General features: G+C 47.9%; 1 protein-coding gene across 6 annotated transcripts in view; it reads right to left on the reverse strand.

The window, feature by feature from the left end:
* Positions 1-17,994, reverse strand: part of SFMBT2 (Scm like with four mbt domains 2) — a 250,737-nt gene extending 232,743 nt beyond the window's left edge. For 2 of the 6 annotated variants that reach the window (XM_045399524.3, XM_045399527.3), the window contains exon 1: positions 17,358-17,526. The gene's annotated coding sequence lies outside the window, so the exon portion shown is untranslated. Of the gene's footprint in view, positions 1-15,267; positions 15,316-15,580; positions 15,791-17,357; positions 17,527-17,847 lie in introns of those variants that run through there. The other 4 variants (XM_065520270.2, XM_045399525.3, XM_065520271.2 and 1 more) reach the window with 4 other exon arrangements.
* Positions 17,995-18,845: the final 851 nt, after the last annotated feature.

The raw sequence follows: 18,845 nt of genomic DNA on the forward strand, positions 1-18,845 counted from the left end.
CATGTAACCACGCCTGGCTAATTTTTGCATTTTTAGCAGAGACGGCGTTTTGCCATGTTGGTCAGGCTGGTCTCGAACTCCTGACCTCAGGTGATCCAACTATCTCAGCCTCCCAAAGTGCTGGGATTACAGGTATGAGCCACCACGCCCAGCCTCATATATTACGTTTTTACACACACAGGGCTGTTTCAGTTCACCAAACTTTCCTTCAATAAGAAAAGTCGAAGGAACAGAAATGCTGTATACTGTTCACATACCCCTCTAGTTAAACAATAATTAAATTGGGGTCATTTAAGGTAGGTTTGCAAAGGGACAACAGTAATTTTGTTTGCAGTCTCTAATAACTTTGTCGTCCCAGGCATTCTACTGTGAGGAGAACATATCTGAAAGGTAGAAATCACTGTGGCAGAGGCTGCTAACTCCACCACCCCTGCATCTGTCTTCTACTTTGTCTACAGTAAGGAGTAACTGGCTGATCAAAACAACATTGCCTGGCTTTCTTTGTGGTTAGATGAATTCAAGCAACTAAGTTCTGCTAATGGGAGGTGTATAGGATTCACGTGCTCAACTACATGGTAGAAGCGGCATGCCTTTGACCTCTGACCCCTAGACCTAGGATCACCCAGCTGACTGTCCCCACGAACGGCGAAGCAGAAGATACAGGGACTTGGTCCTGAGACTGCAAGGCTGTTCTGCCAGCTCCAGGCCACTACATCAGAGGAAAATAAGCCACTCTCTTCTCGATGCCACTCTAACTTTGGGTCGCGGATACACAGCCAATCCCAAATCCTAACAACTATTTCCCAGAAGTATTGTGGTCCCCCCCCTTTTTTTTTTCTTTAATTTGAGAAAGGGTCTCGCTCTCTCGCCCAGGCTGGAGTGCAGTGGTTCGATCTCGGCTCACTGCCTCCACCTCCTGGGTTCAAGTGATCCTCCCAACTCAGTCTCCCAAGTAGCTGGGATTACAGGGGCATGCCACCATGCTTGGTAGAGACGGCGTTTCACCATGTTGCCCAGGCTGGTCTCAAATTCGTGGGCTGAAGTGATCCACCCACCAGCACACCCAGTGAGATGATTTTTTATATTAGAGTTACATCCGCATATAATTTTGAAAGCCAAAGTCTATAAGGCCTGTGCATCGACACCCAGCCCCTAAAAAACAAACCCAGTCATCTCCTGCTTGGGGACAACTTTCGCTCTCTCAGCCTATTGTTCTGGCATTCCTCTCCACTCTCTGGGGAACATGCCACTTCCTCGTTCTTCCATATCTGTCATTATTAGGTGATGCCTACTGGTCACATGACCCCCACGCCCCCAACAACTCCCCAACACGCTCACCCCCCTGGCAGCTCCCACTGCGTCCTTAGGTCTCTGCAAACATGCCAAGAGTGATTACTTCTCCCATTGCACCTGACTTTCCCCATTATTAATAATGGTCTTGTTTATTCCAAGTCCTGAATTTTCTATGTATTTATCACCAATTCAAATCCAAATTTTTCATAAACTGTCTAAAGCACCTGTCCATAAATTGGGGGATATAGGTACTGTATTTATTTCATCTTGAAGTAATGTCTACCGGGGCCTTCTTTTCAGCTATAATCTACACGAACTGCTTCCCCGCCTGGGACAGCAGTGTTAGCCAGCAGTCTCGCCTCCCCTCCCTCTATCATATAGAGGGTCGCCTGTCTGCTTCCCTCTTAGTGTCTGGATCCTGATGAAGAAACACGCCCTCCAATAGATTCCTAAGAAAGGATTTACGTGGAAACTCTGGATGGGTGGCATGTCTGTAACCTATTTTATTTCACCACTAGTTTAGGTGGGTAGAGAATTCTACGTTGGGCCCGGCACTGTGGCTCATGTCTGTGATCCCAGCACTTTGGGAGGCCGAGGTGGGTGATTACCTGAGGTCAGGAGTTCGAGACCAGTCTGGCCAACATAATGAAACCTCGTCTCTACTAAAAATGCAAAAGTTAGCCCAGCATGGTAGCACGCACCTGTAATCCCAGCTACTCGGGAGGCTGAGGGAGGAGATGTCTTTGAACCCGGGAGGCGGAGGCTGTGGTGAGCCGAGATCAGCCCACTCCACTCCAGCCTGGGTGACAGAGCAAGATGCCATCTTGGGGAAAAAAAAAAAAGAATTCTACGTTGGAAAAACATCCTCCCTCGGAATCTTGACGGTTTCCCTCCATGGCCGTCTGACTTCCATCGTTGAGGTGTCTGATGCTGTCCTAATTAGGGAACTTTTTGACATTCTGAAATCTCACAAGAATGTGCCTGGTGGCACCCTATTGGTGAGCGACTTCTTTCAAGATTGAAATTCAGGTTCTTCAGCTCTAGGATATTTTCTCAAATTATTGCTAATTTCCTCATCTCCGTTTTCTCTTTCATTCTAAGGGTTATTCAAATGCTAGACTTCTTTCATTTCCTTAATTTTCCCCTTTACCTTCTATCACTTTATTTTGTTTAATCCACCATCTGGGATATTTCCTCAACTTTCTCTCTAACCCTTCCATTGAGTTTTACATTTTAATTTCTGAAAGCTCTTCTTCCTTTTTTTAATGCTCATAACAGTCTCTGTTTTCATACTATCCTGCTTGTTACGTGGATGTAAAATTTTCTGTTATATCCCTGAGGCTATGAATGTTTTTTAGATTTTCTTCTCTCCTTCACAGACGTTATTTTTCTCTCTGTTAGCTCTGGTGTCTACTTTTATATTACTGCTTCCCTCAGTAGTCCAGTAATTCTTAGATATTTGCTGATGTTGCAGAGTAGGAAATTAAAAGGCTGACTGGGCCAGGTGAGATGGCTCACACGTGTAATCCCAGCACTTTGGGAGGCCAAGGCAGGCAGATCAGCTGAAATTAGGAGCTCGAGACCAGCCTGGCCAACATGGTGAAACCCTGCCTCTAATAAAAGTACAAAAATTAGCCAGGCGTGGTGGCGGGCACCTGTAATTCCAGCTACTAGGGAGGCTGAGGCAGGAGAATTGCTTGAACCCGGGAGAGGGAGGTTGTAGTGAACCGAGATTGTGCCACTGCACTACAGCCTGGGCGACAGAGCGCGATTCTGTCTCAAACAAAACAAAACAAAAGGCTGACTGGTATGTCTCGGTACATGGTGGAGGTTGTTAAATAGGGAAATCAATGTATAGAAATCTGGGGTTTCCAGGGAGGAAACCCCAACATTAGTGAGTTTAAGACTTTTCTCTTAGTTTGGTCAAATTACACAGAAAAGGACTTCTCAGTTTCCAGTACAGAAGTGCTTACGGTTTCCCGCCTACTGTCCCTGATTTAGAATCCGGCATTCCAAACAGACACAATCCGTTTCTTGCCCAATATTAGGCAAATTTGGCTAGAAGAAAGATCTCCCTCTTAAAATCAAAGCAATAAAGATAAGTCCAGTTCCAATTTCAGCTTTCCAGTTATAAGAGTCAATAAATTCTCTCCTTCCCTTATGCTAATTCTAATAGAGCATTTTCCACTTCAATTTTGTCTTATTAGACACGAGAAATGTAAAACTATCATTGTGCAATTGGAGTCATCCAAACTCAAGTGAAAAAGTGAAACTTGAAACTGTGATAACAAAGCTATATAAGCATTAGAAATCAGTCTCATCTCCATTCATCGAGGCAGGCTCCCCAGGCTCAGGAAGGACTCACTACAGTGAAAGCCACCAATGACTCAGACCTTCCAAACTGATCTGCCTTCAAGACGTCCAAGAAAATGGCATTTGTGCTAAGTAATAACATACTCAACTTCAGGTTTATCAGTCGGCAAAGGGAAAGGGGTTACAGTTGATTTTTTGGTTTTTTGGGGTTTTTTTAATGATTCAGAAAAGATAATAATCTCCCAATGAAAATAAAACGTGAAGGTCTAAGCGAAATGCTTGCGAAATTCCAGACGTGCTGTAGCCGCCCTTGAAAATTGCTTAGCACGTCTAAATCACAGAGATAGCTGTCTCATTTCACACTCCAGGAATTTCAAAATGAGCACAGGCATCTATGCCGAGACCTTTCAAAATATTTCAATCAAAAGGGAAAAATCTCAAAGGATTCTGAAAGGAGGTACCACCAAATTTTGAGCCGAAATCTTGGTCTCTGAAAATCACTGCTTCCATGTTCCTAAGAAGCAACACACAACAGCCCAGAGTCGCAGCAGTACCAGGAAGAACCGCATCTGTAAACGGCTTTGAAGATGAAAAGCGGTGTTAAGTGCCAAGCGCTATTATCAACGCGAGCTTTCTTCTATTTATACTCGCCCTGTCACCCAGGTCACTCTGCTAATAATACCTAACTAAGTACATCTCTCCCCCACTCTCACCAACCAACTCACAGCCTTTCTAAGAACAGACAGGCCTTGCCTCATCCCATCATCAAGTGAGACGAGCTGATTGTTCGGGGCAGAAGTTCATCGTGTCATCCGCCATATGCTCAGAGCTTGATTTACCTTGATGAGGACAGCAATTTACTCACCATTTTTCAACAAGGCTTACATTGGTTTTCACTCAGAATAGATTGAAATCTGACACAAATTGCTGCCCTGGCATAAAAAAAATGCTAATTTTTAAAATCAGATTCATGCCTCAATACTAGGAAATAAGATCTGTTGGGGATAACAGGCACTCGAGGAGTAAATACCTCCTATTCACACAATAGCATTCGGTGTCTTCTAATTCATGGTTTTTACTGTCACCGCTTAACCTCCCAATCAAACAGCATATATTGCCCCAGAGCATAAGGTGAACAAATCAGTTGTTCAAAAATGGGCATGTGCAAAGGAGAAAAACAACAGGCTTCCAAGTTAGTTGCTCAGGAGAAGAAAACAATCAAAGTGCACCATCTTGAAAGTAGGTTTATTTACTCTTTGCCAACAAATTTTTATTTACTATAAAGAAGGATGAGGTTTTGCAATATCCAGTTAAACACTGCTACACAACAGGTCTTTGCATCAAGGTAGTTCTTGTACCAGAAATTTACACCCAAGCCACAGAGGTCATCCCCATCCTTCGCTAAGCAGAAGACTGAGTTTGGTCACAGGGCCTTTTTTCTTTTTTAATTTTTGTGGGTACATGGTGTAAATGGGGCCTTATTCAAAATGCAGCAGTTTTAGAATTAGCAGAGATGTAGTCGCACTGGATTCAAACCTATTGGACAAACCCTACATACAGGATTTCCCTGTCCCTTATAAATATTAAAAGGAATAAATTACAGCATCCCCCCAAGTTTGCAAAAGAGCTAAGTAAACCTTATATTCCCCAATAGATTTGTGTATTGCATTACATACAAATGCAGATAAGTCATTTTAAGTAGATCTTGTGTTGTCCATACCATCATGAGACTCAAACAGTAAAGAAACTTACAAGGAAGGCTTCTGTAAGTCAGACATGCATGGATAATGCCTAATTAGGGTGTAATTTTCTGGGTGGATTTTATGAACTGATGACTTCAAGCCAAACAAATGCAGAGCAATAATGCTTGAGAGGTGCCACGAAGTTCAAAATACCAAAAGAAGTTCTTCTCCTACTGTTAACCAAAATACCAATAATGAAGAGATGAGGAGTCCCAACCCCGTGAAGTTATCAGCCAGCAGCAAACCCTTGCCTGTGGAGCCCTGCATTCTAGTCGGAGATTCCTACAACTGGAGTATATAGATATCTCCTATCCACCAAGGTTTTTGGGTTTTGTTTTTTGTTTTTTGAGATGGAGTCTAGCTCTGTAGCCCAGGCTGGAGTGCGGTGGCACCATCTCAGCTCACTGCAACCTCTGCCTCCTGGGTTCAAGTGATTATCCTGCCTCAGCCTCCTGAGTAGCTGGGATTATAGGCGTGTGCCACCACACCCAGCCAATTTTTTACTTTTAGTAGAGATGGGATTTCACCATGTTGGCCAGGCTGGTCTCAAACTCCTGACCTCAAGTGATCTGCCTGTCTCAGCCTCCCAAAGTGCTGGGATTACAGGCGTGAGCCACTGCGCCTGGCCTATCCACCAAATTTTATAAATTATATCATTTAAGTGCATGAAGGAAGTTTACCAGAGTCTGCCTGAAAATCATTATGCAAAGTAAATAAAAACACTCTCACTTACTATGGTCAGTAAAGAACTCAAAAAATGTGCAGGACTGGCAGGAGGCCCGCGTCCATACAATAATGCCTTATCAGGCACCAGAATGTGGTCCTGGCCTTTAAGTGCCCCAAGCAATATTGTCCTCAGCTGTAAAAAGAAGGGACTGTCCTAGAAGCTTCCTCACTCTCATCTCCCATTCAAGCATGTCAGGGAAGGTAAGTTTCCACTCACCTTCCTTGTTATAATCAAGAGGATGTGGCAGGAGGAAATAATAGAGCATCCACTAGGATGGAACAGAGACTGAAAGAAGGGAATAGTCACCATGGTCTGAGCCACATCACAAAAGCTTTCATGAAAAAGGTGGATCTGAGCCGGGCCTGGAGACAACTGTGATGTCTGACAAGCTGGAGGAATGGGAGGTTCCTCCAGGCTAAGGGGGAGGCAGGGTGAGCTCTGCCTCTCTGGTCCCAGAGCCTGCACTGGGAAATGGGCAGGAGAACCTGAGAAATATGTAGTGGCCAGTTGACATGTGGCCCTGAGTGCCCAGCTAGCTATTCAAAGACCTAATCTCATCACTTGTCCAAGGCCACTGAGGTTCACAGCGGTAGAGGGAGGAAGAGGGAAGGAGGATTCTTTCTTTCTGCACTTTACAGCTCTCTAGGAAGCACACGGCACAGTTCGGTCAGTTTTAAAGGCAATGAATGACAAGGACCAAATCCCAAGCTTCGCCATAAACACTGTCTGTTACTGTACAAGGGCTATCTCCTCCAAGCAGCAGCGTGCAGGGCTGCGATGGTTATCTCTCATCCCAGGGTTGGCTATCTTTCAATAATCATCCCACAGAGGGTGCATTAGGGAGAAGGCAGGAAGAGAAAAAAACGCCAAATTGCCCCACAGCTGTCGGCTTCTATGAAGCTGATGGCATCCAGCGGTTGGCATCTCCTCACCTAAAGGCAGGGGGCACAGGCTTGGCAGGGATTAGCTCCTCCAGGGCATCAGGCCTCCCAGGCTCTTGAAAGCTGTCAGCTTCAACAGGAAACCCTGGCAGCTGCATTCCGTCGAACTTCTTTTCCTTTTTAATTAGCACAGGGACAGGAGAATGCTTCTCAGAAGAGCCTGTCTGGCTTGGGGCCTCCTCTGCTGCCTCTTCCACTGAGTCAGAAAAGTCCTCTCCTTGGAAAGCCCCAAGGATCTCACCAGCCACAGAACAAACCTCTCGAAAAGCATCCCCTCCGGCCAGGCGCGGTGGCTCACGCCTGTAATCCCAGCACTTTAGGAGGCTGAGGCGGGCGGATTACCTGAGGTCGGGAGTTCGAGACCAGCCAACATGGTGAAACCCCGTCTGCACTAAAACTACAAAAATCAGCCAGGTGTGGTGGCACACGCCTGTAATCCCAGGTACTTGGGAGGCTGAGGCAGGAGAATTGCTTGAGCCCGGGAAACGGAGGTTGCAATGAGCCGAGATCGTGCCACCGCACTCCAGTCTGGCCGGCAGAGTGAGACTCTCCCCTCCAAAAAGAGCCCAGGTGGTAAGTCTCTTAAGCACACACCTTTTTGCGCACTTGGGACCTTAAAAGCCTCCTTTGCGTTAGGTCAATGGGAAAATTAAGGCTGAGGCTGCAAGTGAGATGAGAAAACACCAAACATGTAGGATACAGACTACACCTCTCAACCATGATATTCATGTTGACTTTCTCTGAGCAAATACATCCAGGTCAAAGGACACACCAGGATTCAACCCACAACTTCCAGCACAGGGAGCTGGAGGAGTCATCTTATACCTCCTGTTTGTTTATAAATATAATTTGTGCTACGAAAGAACAATTGTGATTAAAGTATCTCCACAGGCAGATAAAGTTTAACTTAGGGAATTAAAACCAACGATGAAAGTAATTGACAAAAGAAGGAGGCTGCCCGGAAAGTAAATGTTGCCCTCTGATGTCCTCACGCATATTTATGACCTCTGTCCTCTGGTTCAGACATCGCCAGGGTGACGGGCTCAGGATAAACCCTGATCTTCCTACCCAAAACCTCCTTCCAAAGGCTCCTCTTTCCCACTTCTCTGTGCTCAGGAAGGTGATCTCAGTCTCTCCCTGCAGGTGCAAATGCAAACGCTACCGTAATCCAACCTAAATGTTGGCAGTGTGCTTTTCATTCTATGCCCTTGACTTTTTCTGTGGCTAACTCCACAGCATGCCGTTCCATGGACATTTCTCCATGAGTTCCGCACAAGCCATGCATCTCATTCCAACGGAATACCGACTGTAGGCTATTTAGAACCGTCTCCCACGAATGTCTGTCTTTAATTGAAGAACTGCAACCTAAGCCACGTACCAATTGGTACCATTTATATCCGGTGACAGATACAATGCAGACAGGAGACTGAGAGCTCTTGCATTACCAGGGAGTAGTTCTGTTTAGTACACAGGCAAAATGGTGACTACTGAGTATATATACATAAATATATACATAAATATTGATGCATATAAATATATATCTAAATATATAAATATTTATATATAAAAAATACATATCTAAATATATAACATTTAGATATTTAGATATATAAATATCTAAATTTAATATATATCTAAATTTATATATATATAATTAGATATATATATATAAAGCCCACCTGGAAAGAAATGTCCTTCCCAATCTAGAGATGGGAAAAAAGAAAAGTGACTGCAAACACGAATGCCTCCTCTGCAGTTGTGAAGCGTGTACCTTGTAAAAGAGTCAGAGAGATTTTTCTCTAATAAAAAGATAGTATATTTGTCCCAACGCCAAAAGCTTAAGTAAACATGTCTTCCACCTCTTAAAGCAGGTTTTTAAACTATACTTGTGCCTAGTAAATATTCTATCCTGCCATCCATCGCAGGAAAAATCAAATATAGAGGAGGGTGAAGAGGAAAGGGATTAGTCAGGGTCACACCAAAAGTCCTGAACCAGAAATGGGGTTTGCGAATTCCCAGGACTTGGTTCACTCTAACCATCCAACTATGCTTTATTTATAATACCTCAAATTTAGTGCACTTCCTAAAAATAATACCAACTGTGAAAATTCAGCCACTTCAATATGGCAAAATTTGACTTTTTCCCTGGCCCATTAAAAGAAGTGCAGTTAATTTCCACCAATATAGAGCAAGGGCCTTTGATTCTCCACCTTCATAGTCCCAGGCCAACAGTACCAGGGAAGGGGTCTAGAAGCAGCTGACAAGACTGAGGAGGCACAAAATGGTGTGTACCTGGGACTCACAAAAAGAGCAGCTGTTGTGTCTGTCTTCAGTTTTCTACATGAAAAGGAAATAATCCAATAAAAGACCAAAAACTGAAGTTCACTCTAAAAGACTGTTCTCTTCAGTGGCCAACACGGTTTGGAAGGGAAAATTCTAGCTCTCTTCCCCTAGCTTTCAATAGTGTCTTTTTCATTTCTACCAAGGACTTTTATTTAAAACATATTCTTACCTACATTCAGGGGGAGAAAACTGATTTATATTAAAATCAATTATTTTCTAACAAAGATGAAATTTCAGAAATGCAACACTTTTCAAATCTTAAATCGTCAGTTCATACGACAGGAAACAACATTCTGTCCTAACTAAGCATCTGCACTTATACATTTAAAAACAGTAATGTAAGCATCCTTGAAAAGCTCTGCTCTCCTGCAACCATCTGAACTAAATCCAAAAAGAGAATGATTTAGTCTTACTCCATTTCAAAATTAACTACTAAACACAAACCCTATTAGAATGACCCTGTATAACCTCTCCAAAGACTCAATTTCCAAATCAATGAAATAAATAAAACAACCCCCACCTATAAAAATTAAATAAGTGAATGGTTTAAAGTGCAAGGCAAGACCAGGAATGGTGGCTCACGCCTGTAATACCAGCACTTTGGGAGGTTGAGGCGGGAGGATCACTTGAGGTCAGGAGTTCAAGACCAGCCTGGCCAACATGGCGAAACCCCATCTCCACTAAAAACATAAAATTAGCTGGGCATGGTGGTGTGCACCTGTAGTCCCTGCTACCTGGGAGGCTGAGGTAGGAGAATCACTTGAACCCAGGAGCCAGAGGTTGCAATGAGCTGAGATCGCACCACTGTACTCCAGCCTGGATGACAGAGCCAAAGTCCGTCTCAAAATAAGCAAATAAATAAAAATAAATAAAGTGCTATGCAAGTATCTCACACACAGTAGTAAGCAATCAAAAGGGAGCAGTTACAATCTTAAGACAACAGGTAAGACTAGGATTTCAAATAACTCTCTCTCCTGCTGGCTGGCGCTCTGGGCAAGTAACTCAAGCTATCTAAAGTCCGTCTCCTCTGTAAAAGGAGGACAACAAAACTCTCCTAAAATAGATGAAATATAAATATGAAGCAATAAGAAGAGTTGCTGGCCAACGGCAGATATTTAAATAAGCAGCTTTTTTTAATTTTATTTTTAAAAGTATTGGAAGGACTGGATTGGAATGCTTGTAACACAAACAAATGATACATGCTTGAGGTGATGGATCCCAATGACTCTGATTTGCTCATCCCACACTGTACGCTTGTATCAAAATATCACATGCACTCCATACACATGTACCATTAGTATGTATCCATAAAAGCTTTTTAAAAATCTAAAAATATTTTTAAATAAAGAGTATTTGGAGTAAAGAGGTAATTTCACATCAGATTAATTCACAACCCTTTCACTGCTAAGTCTCTAGACCGACAGTCCAAATGTCCCATTCCTTGTAGGTGCTCATTTAAGTTATATTTAAAACAAGACTTTGTAGGAACTTAGAGTTGGAATTTCACACTCTTGTATCATTCCTTAAAGTGATTCCATTCATATATTACTGTTGATTGAAATGGAGGGGGAAAAACCAACTTGCCAAGTTTGGCAGAAAGCAGGGAAGGCATACCTTAACATCTGTTTATAAGACATCTTTTTCTTGGCCAATAAAACTACAGGGAAAAATTCACAAGATGAAAGCCTGCCCCTTCTCCCACACGTCCCACACCTCCATACACTTCTTGTCTCATCACAGTTGCTAACGTTATTTGTCCTACTTTGCAGAAGTCACCAAATGCTTTAGCAAGCCCTGGATCTATCAAAATGTGTCATTTTTGCTTCTCAGAAAATGAGAAAGGAATGAAACAGAGAAACACAATGGATTCTTTCTTTAATCAATGTCAAAAACACACATGAATGGAAGCCTAGACGTGCCATCTCATCAATAACGTGAGGGACCCTAACCATCAGTGCATGGTTGACATATTATCACTTTTGCTTTTTAAAATTTACTACAGGCCAACCAGATGGGAAGTGTTAAGGTGGCATCTTTTCAACAGCACAGTGATGAACTGATCATGCAAAACCAATCCTGAAGGATTTTACTTGGAAACCTTACATGAATCATGTGACACATTCTTTCTTATACTGAAAGTTCTAAGCAGACTATCTTCCCTTCCTTACAACACAGTCTTGTAAACATCTTATTTACACTTGACTTAAACACAGCCAACACTTGTTTTAGCCGACAAGAGTATTTTTCTAAGGAACTGTCCCAGAAACTTTTAGTCTAACAAAGAGAGGAAGTACTGCCCAGCGGCCAAACCTAAACCCTAGGAACGAAAAACCTTGAACTTCAGAGTGGACGCTCTCACTCACTTGCTAGCTACCAGAAGGCTGCAGTCATCATCCATATCATAAACACGGACCCAGGAGGTCCAAGCACCCTCCTGCCTGGAATGGTGGGGTACACTGTGCTATCTGGAAGAGTCTCTTTGAGCCTGGAAATTATTAGAACAAGATGACGTCAGGTGTTTCCTCACTGCTTGTATTCAAAGGCACACTGCTCTAACCCAGTCCATACCTTTATGGGGTTATGTGGGAAGGCCACATACGTATAAGCCTCCATGTTCTCTACCCTTCACCTTTTCCAGAACACAAATGAAAACATGACCCCATGTGGAGCTTACCTCACTTAACAACAGTACTTTACTCAGCAGCAGGGCCCACAGCGCAGCTGCTGCCTTCACAAGCACGGTTGCCCATGGATGTTACCTAAGGCCAGTCATGTTGTCACCATCCTTTAGGGGAACATGAGTATGAACGAGGAATCTCTTGGGCCTATCTGCATAGATGTACTGAATCACAGATGTATTTTTCCCAGATAGAAGCACAGAGATCTTTGAGTGAGATTCCAGGCCAGCACTTTTATTTTGTAGATAAGGACATTGAGGCTGAGAAAGGTGACTCACTTGTCCCAGATCCCACAGCTGAACAGAACCATCTCCACCTAGACACTAGGCCTGATTACCCCTCTCTCTCTCTTTCTCTCTCTCTCTCTCTCCCCTCTTACCAGCTAGTGTCCACATATCCTGGATCACCAAACTGAATACACACATTGACTTCCTGGTTTGTTGTGATATATAATTTCCCAACATCTTTTTTTTTTTTTTTTTTTAATTTGTAGGATGGGGGCAATAAGTTGCTGCTGAGGTAACATAGATGTAAGAATGGTTAGAAAAACCACAAAATGCATCCTGAATTACAGGTCCCAATGTCATTTTGGTACAAAAATGTTTATGAGTTCTTACTTTAGAGCACAGTAAAATTTCCTTCTGACCACTGCACCCATGAACCTCAAAAGTTCAGAGTAATAAAATACAAAGAGAGAAATGTCCAACCCAAGTATACTAGAACTGTAGGTCATTCAAATCCCACAGTGAACTCTTTTTGTTCAAATTATTAAAAAAAAAAAAGAAAACTCTGATAATCTGACAAAAATTTTTAGGCATAAGTGTAGGGCCTGGAGAGAGTAAATTTCCTTTATGGACTTTTTATATCCCCAAAACATCGTGTATCAATAAAATGGAACCTCATTTTTTTACTATTCAAAGCAATGCTTCCATCACTCACTATTTCCTCTCAAATGTGGGAGTCCTTTGGGGGCAGTGTTGAAAAAAAAAATGCCACCTTACCTAGAGTGGGCAGCAATGGAAAATGCACACGTTTAGTACTCCCAGGAAAGCTTTATGATGAAAACAAAACAGGGAAGAGTCAGGAACCTTTTCTGGCTTTTTTAAAGTCTTGACTTTAAGTCAAGAATCGTGAAGCCAGTTATTTATAACAAGCAATGTTAAAAAAAAAAAAAAAAGTCTATAATGTCTGCAAGAACACAGGAAGAGGAAAAACTCTGCGATGTATTACTCCCATCATTACTGAAACGCATCTGCCAGCAGGACCTGCTGTTTGAGGTTCAGGATGGATGTATCCCAAGGGGAAATGAGAAACAGTTCCCGCCTAGAGGCCTCCACCGGCACTTCTAGAGCAACACACATCAAAACAGAGTGGTTGACCACTCTCTATTCCAGGATGGGGGTTGCCAGAGCCCCTGCCGCGGGACAGTGTTCTGCACTAGCCCAGGAACGGATCCTGCAAACAGTAAACTCTTTAGTGGGGACCTGGACGGTTGGCAGAGGGGGGACATGCCTGGGTGTCTCCCACTCTCTTGCAGGCAGGCAGCTTGGTCCCAGCAAGAGCAAAGATAAGATCTGAGAGAGTATTTATTTATGGAAGGGAGAAAGCAGAGTGTGTGCAAATTTAATGCTTAGTAGGGAAAAAGTAGCAGACCTCGTATCTTCAGGGAGGGCCTAGGGAACAATTCCTTCTGAGCAACAAGGCTTCTCCCCTCCCCCAACCCACTTACCCCTCAACTCCCTCCCCACCCCCAACAGCCTCCCCAGGAAACGAGGCCACATTTAAGTCTGTTTTTTCCTTTTCTGCGACCTGGTGGAACCTGGGTCCATTCCCTTGGTGCAGACACGCTAGTGGGTCTCCCAGTTCCCTTCTCTATGGTGCAAAAGTGGTGGGGGGACGGAGAGTGGCGGGCAGCCGCAACAGAGCCAGATCCAAGAGGGGTCGGCCTCGTCTAAACTGGTTTCCCACCAATGGCCTCGGATCAGCAGCGGCTGCGCCGCGGGAACCCTCAGGACGCGGCTGGGGTTGGCGCGCGAGGCCCTGGAACCCCAAACCCGGCTCGGTTCGGCAAGGTTTAGGGAAACAAGGCAGAGAACGCTGGGATGGGCGAGAAGTCGGGCGGCCGATCTTCAGGGTCACGAGCTTCGCCCTGCCTTCTCGGAATCCCAACTTTAAAAGCCCAAAGATCCTGAAAATTCCGAAAGCGAAACTGCGAGCTGGTCTCCAGAAGTTTGGGAACGGTCTCCCAGGCTTTCCGGCCTCGTCCTGGGATTCTCAGACACCACAAACGCCATCAAGCACGAGCACCGGAGTCCATGGCTATTGACCCGCATTGTCCGGATCCGCGTCCCCGGGAACTACCTCGGCTTTTCGCACATCCAGCTCCCCAGGCCCAGCTACTGGTGCGCCCCGAGCCCCTGGGTGCCAGATCGGTGGTCGGCCGGGCTCCTGCCCCGTCTCGGCTCCTCCCTTCTCCCCACCAAAAGGAAAAACTTGGGCCCTTCGAGAATCCTGTGGAATGTTCTTTGTAATCAACTGTACATCCGCTTCCACGGCACGGCCCCGTGCAAAATCCCGGGTTTCGGGGCGTTGGAGTAAATTGTGCGCTTGTCAGCGGCGACGTCAGGAGGACAAGGGGAGGGGTTCGCCGCTGAAACTGCAGCTTCGCAGCACAGAGCCATTTTAGGCTGCTCCCATCTCGCGGGGCCCATAGGAAAGCCGGCCCCAGGAGGGCGCGCCCAAGCGCAGGCTGGAGGAGCCATGGACGCGTCCTGGCCAGCGCGTCGCCATCGCTCAGCCTCGCCGCCCAGGTGGGAGGGGTCACCTGCCGCGAGGTCTCCAAGCTAGTGCCGCTTGCTCCCGGCCCCCACCCACCGACAGCACGGCGTCCGAGGGACCCTGTCCAGTCTCGCTCTGCGCTCCTGCAAACCACGTTGCTGCACTAACTACAGACCTGGCCAACATGTCTTTGTAACCTTATCATTTAAAAACGCCTCCAGGCACCTGGCCGCTGCCAGATCAGGTTCGCGGGCCCGGAGGAGGTCCTCCCACCTGCCCATGCCAGCCCCGGGGACCGTGCACGGCCGCCGTGTGGCCCCCGCCCACGAGGTCCCTCGGGCAGGCACCGCCGCGCGACCTCTGTTCAGCGGCCGCGTCCTGGCCACGGGCGACCCCTGTCGGGAACCCCTGTTCCCGGCTAAGCTGCGTTCCCGCATTCCGGTGGCTCTCACCCGAGCTCGCGTGTGCTGGCTTTCCCTCCAGCTCCTCTGCCTGACTCCAATTTTGTCTCCAAACTCCACTCCCAGATCCTCCCCGCCCCGGAACGCCGACCTTTCCCTCACACTTCGCCGCCCACTCACATCCCCTGGCGACCGCCCGGCCTCCGTGCCAGCCAAGACAAGAAGACGCCCCTCTCCGATGCGCCGAGAAGGTTCCTAAGCAGAGCAAGGGACAATTTTTTCTCAAACCGCTGTCCCCATCCCCCACCTTCCCTAGAGCGCGAAACCCAAAAGTAAGAAAGGCAACCCCTCGCCTCGACCTTACGTGCTTGTCTGCCGAGATCCGCATGCTCCCGCCCTTCTGTCCCACACCACAACCACCGCCACCACCACTTTGGTCTTCTCCAAGCCTCGGTCCCGGTCCCCCACCTCCCACCCCAGCGCGGCGGTGGAGGAAAGCAGGAGCCCACCATTAAGTGCAACGCGCCCCCTGCACACACGAAATCCGGCTGGCGTCTGCAGCCCGATTGCACCCAATACCCAGGACAGTTAGTCCTTTTAATAAGCACCTCCTCGCCCCACCTACTCGCGGATCTACCCGCGCAGGAGCCAGCACACACGAGGCGAGGGCTAGCTCGTCTCCTAGAAAGCCAAAATAAATCACTCTCTCTGCCCTCATGTATTTTGCACCACGTGTCCGCAGTTTGTCACGTCAAATGATGGCAGGGTCTGGTTCCAAGACGCACACACACATTCGGGGCGGTTCTCTTTGACACACACACCCAAAAAAACTGCGCACACACAGGCCTGCACACTAATCCACAGGCACACACGACAGTTGCGTTTCGGTGCCCTGGTCGGGGCCAGCGGCACCTCTCCATCCTTTCCCCCCTAGCAATGGACTTGACACACAGACTCTAACCACGGAAAAAAAAAAATGCAGCCCATTCCTTCTTTTTTGCCCCACTTAATTCGCTAAAGCGCTTCCTGGGGTAGCCAAAGAGAGTCGAAACTAAGGGGTGGAAACTTCAGCTGGGTTTTTTCCCACCTCAAAACCTTTATTTTCAGTTTTTAAAAGCCACCTTAGCCCGCCATATTGAAACTGGCACGGTTTCTAAAGACTCCGTCCCCGCAGTTGCGCTTCCAAGAAAACACGAGTACGGATCAGGCTCTGGATGTGCGCCGGCCACCAAGAATCAGCCACTTCCCACCCTCCAGGATCCCCCAGCTCCCGCCAGCCCCCTCCCACCGCCCTGGGTCAAAATCAATAAATACATCTAGCAGTTCCTACAGTTGCATTTTGGCGGATTTCTGCAAAACACACACACACACGCATATTAAAAAATAAACTCCAGAACCAGCTCAAGTCAGTAATTTTGAAAGGGGGTCGGATAAGAGGAGACAACCGGAAAGCCCCCAAGTGACAGGATATTACTTTAAAGACAAAAAAAAAAAATGAACAAAAAGACCATCCTCGCTGGAGCTCGCTCCAAAACTACTACTGCCCATTTCATTTCAGTTGCTCAGGCAAATGTTTCCAAGGGGGCGATTCGGAATGTCTGCACGATTTTTTACCCCCATGCTTGTCTCCGATTCCCCGTCCTCACCATCTTTTTCTCCCACCCAAACCAAAAGAAAGGGGAGACCCCAGCGCGGAGGAGACGCGGGAGCGCGGGGTAGGTAGCAGCGGCGGCTGCGTCGCTAAAATGAGTGCAGAAACGAGAGAGGTGGGCGGCGGGAGGGGACAGGCTGAGCCCGGGGGAGGAGGACACTTTGCAACTCCGGACGGACTCCCGCACGACCCGGCTTTTCCGAGCCCGGAGACGCAGGCGAAGGGGACCCGGGAAGCAAAAAATGACAACCTGGAGCGCACAGAGGAGTTTGAGGCTTCGCTCAAGTACAGTCGCTTTCTCCTCCTGCCCTTCTCTTTCGCTCCCCTGCACCCTCCCCAGCCTTCCCCCACCCCCCACCTCCAGCCCCGGCTCGCTCGGGCTTCCTTTTCTTTTTTTTCCTAGGCTGGAAAAAGCCCCTGACCGGCGCACTCAACCTGCGGGCCGGAGGGCTGCTGGGCGCCGGGGACAGCAGCCGGCGCAGCGTCCTACCTGGTGAAGTTCGTCGTGCCCTCGGCGTGGACCCAGGACCCGGGCGCCGCCCGGGAGGGCGCCGGCCTCGCTGGTTCGCCCGCCCTTGCCCGCTCGCTCCCCGCCCGCCGCCTCCCTCGCGCGCCCGCTCCGGTCCTCAGGCTCCCACTACAGCTCATTCCAATATGGCATCCTCTCTGTGCGCATGCTCGGCGCTTTTTTTTTTTTTTTTTTTTTTAAGATTTTGTGTGTGTGTGTGTGTGTGTGTGTGTGTGTGTGTGCGCGCGCGCGCGCGTGCAGCGAACTCCTTCAACGACCTTTTCCAGCGCTTGCAAAATTTCTTAAGCCAATTAGCCTGCCGGACATGATCGGCTCCTTCCTCCGCCCGCGCCGCGCCAACCCCCAGGCGCCTAAGCGGGCGGGTACCCCCAGGACCCTGGTACCTTCCACGCCCAAGCGGCCCCCTCCCCGCCGCCCTCCCCTTCCTCCTTTTTGTGAGCTCCCTCCATACATGATCTGCAGAAAGTTCCCATCACGGGCGTTTCCGCACACCTCTCCACAAGGACAACTGGGCAAACTCCGCGTTTCCCTGGCCGCGGTTCATGCGCTGGGTTTCCAATGGCTCAGCCGACCGTGTGCACAAACTTGCGCTTTATCCGCCGGGGATCGCTGGGAGCGGAGAGAAATTCAATCCCCAGGGCAACCTTGGCCCCGCCCGCCCCACCCCACCCTGCGCTTAAACAGAGCCTTTTCTTGAAGCTGCGAACATTTCCAGGCCCCTTGGGCAGGGCTGGAGGGGCCGAGGAGAGCTATTCGAGGGAAAGGTGCCCCGAGGGGCAGGAAATTAAGTTGGGGCTTCCCGGGCTAGCTGCCAGGTAGCCGTGCCCGCCACGGCGTCTCATGAGGCGCCTGGCTAGTCCGGTCCTCAGGGCGGGAAAAGAAACGTCGCTCGCGCCCCAGCAAAACGTGGCCCTCGGCGGTCCGTTGGAGAGCTCCAGCGGCCGTGAACCCCGGACAGGGTTGGACGTCTGCGGGGCCCGCGGGCACTTTGTGCGGCGCGCCTGGGGAGGAACGCGGAGCTCCCCGGGCCTTAGGAGTAACGGATGCGCAGAGTCCGAACGAAACGTCCCCAGTGCGGAAAAGAGGGTGACGCCCTGGTAGCAAGACCAAGAGCTTCCGAAGAACGCTGCGCCCTTAACTAGGGGGCCTTGAAGAGATGCCGGTGTGGGCCTGCGTTGTGTATTTCTGCGAAATAGCGAATGGACACGTTTGCTCAGGGTTTTTATGGTTGCCAAAAGGGGCAAAATTCCTCAGTCCCCCAACTCTGTCCCATGAATCCTTCTCACAGTACCCCTCTCCAGCGGGCCAAGAGGTCCTCCAGGTTCCCGTGGGTTCGCAGCTCCACCCGCCCTTCCTCGCCCTGCATCCCTAAGGAGAGGTGTCCGCTCTGAAGGGCTAGGGGCCGGCCAGGGAGTGAGGGGACCCGGGCTGACCGCGCGCGGTACGAGC

This window comes from Macaca fascicularis, chromosome 9 (assembly GCF_037993035.2).
Source record: "Macaca fascicularis isolate 582-1 chromosome 9, T2T-MFA8v1.1".
Lineage (NCBI taxonomy): Eukaryota > Metazoa > Chordata > Mammalia > Primates > Cercopithecidae > Macaca > Macaca fascicularis.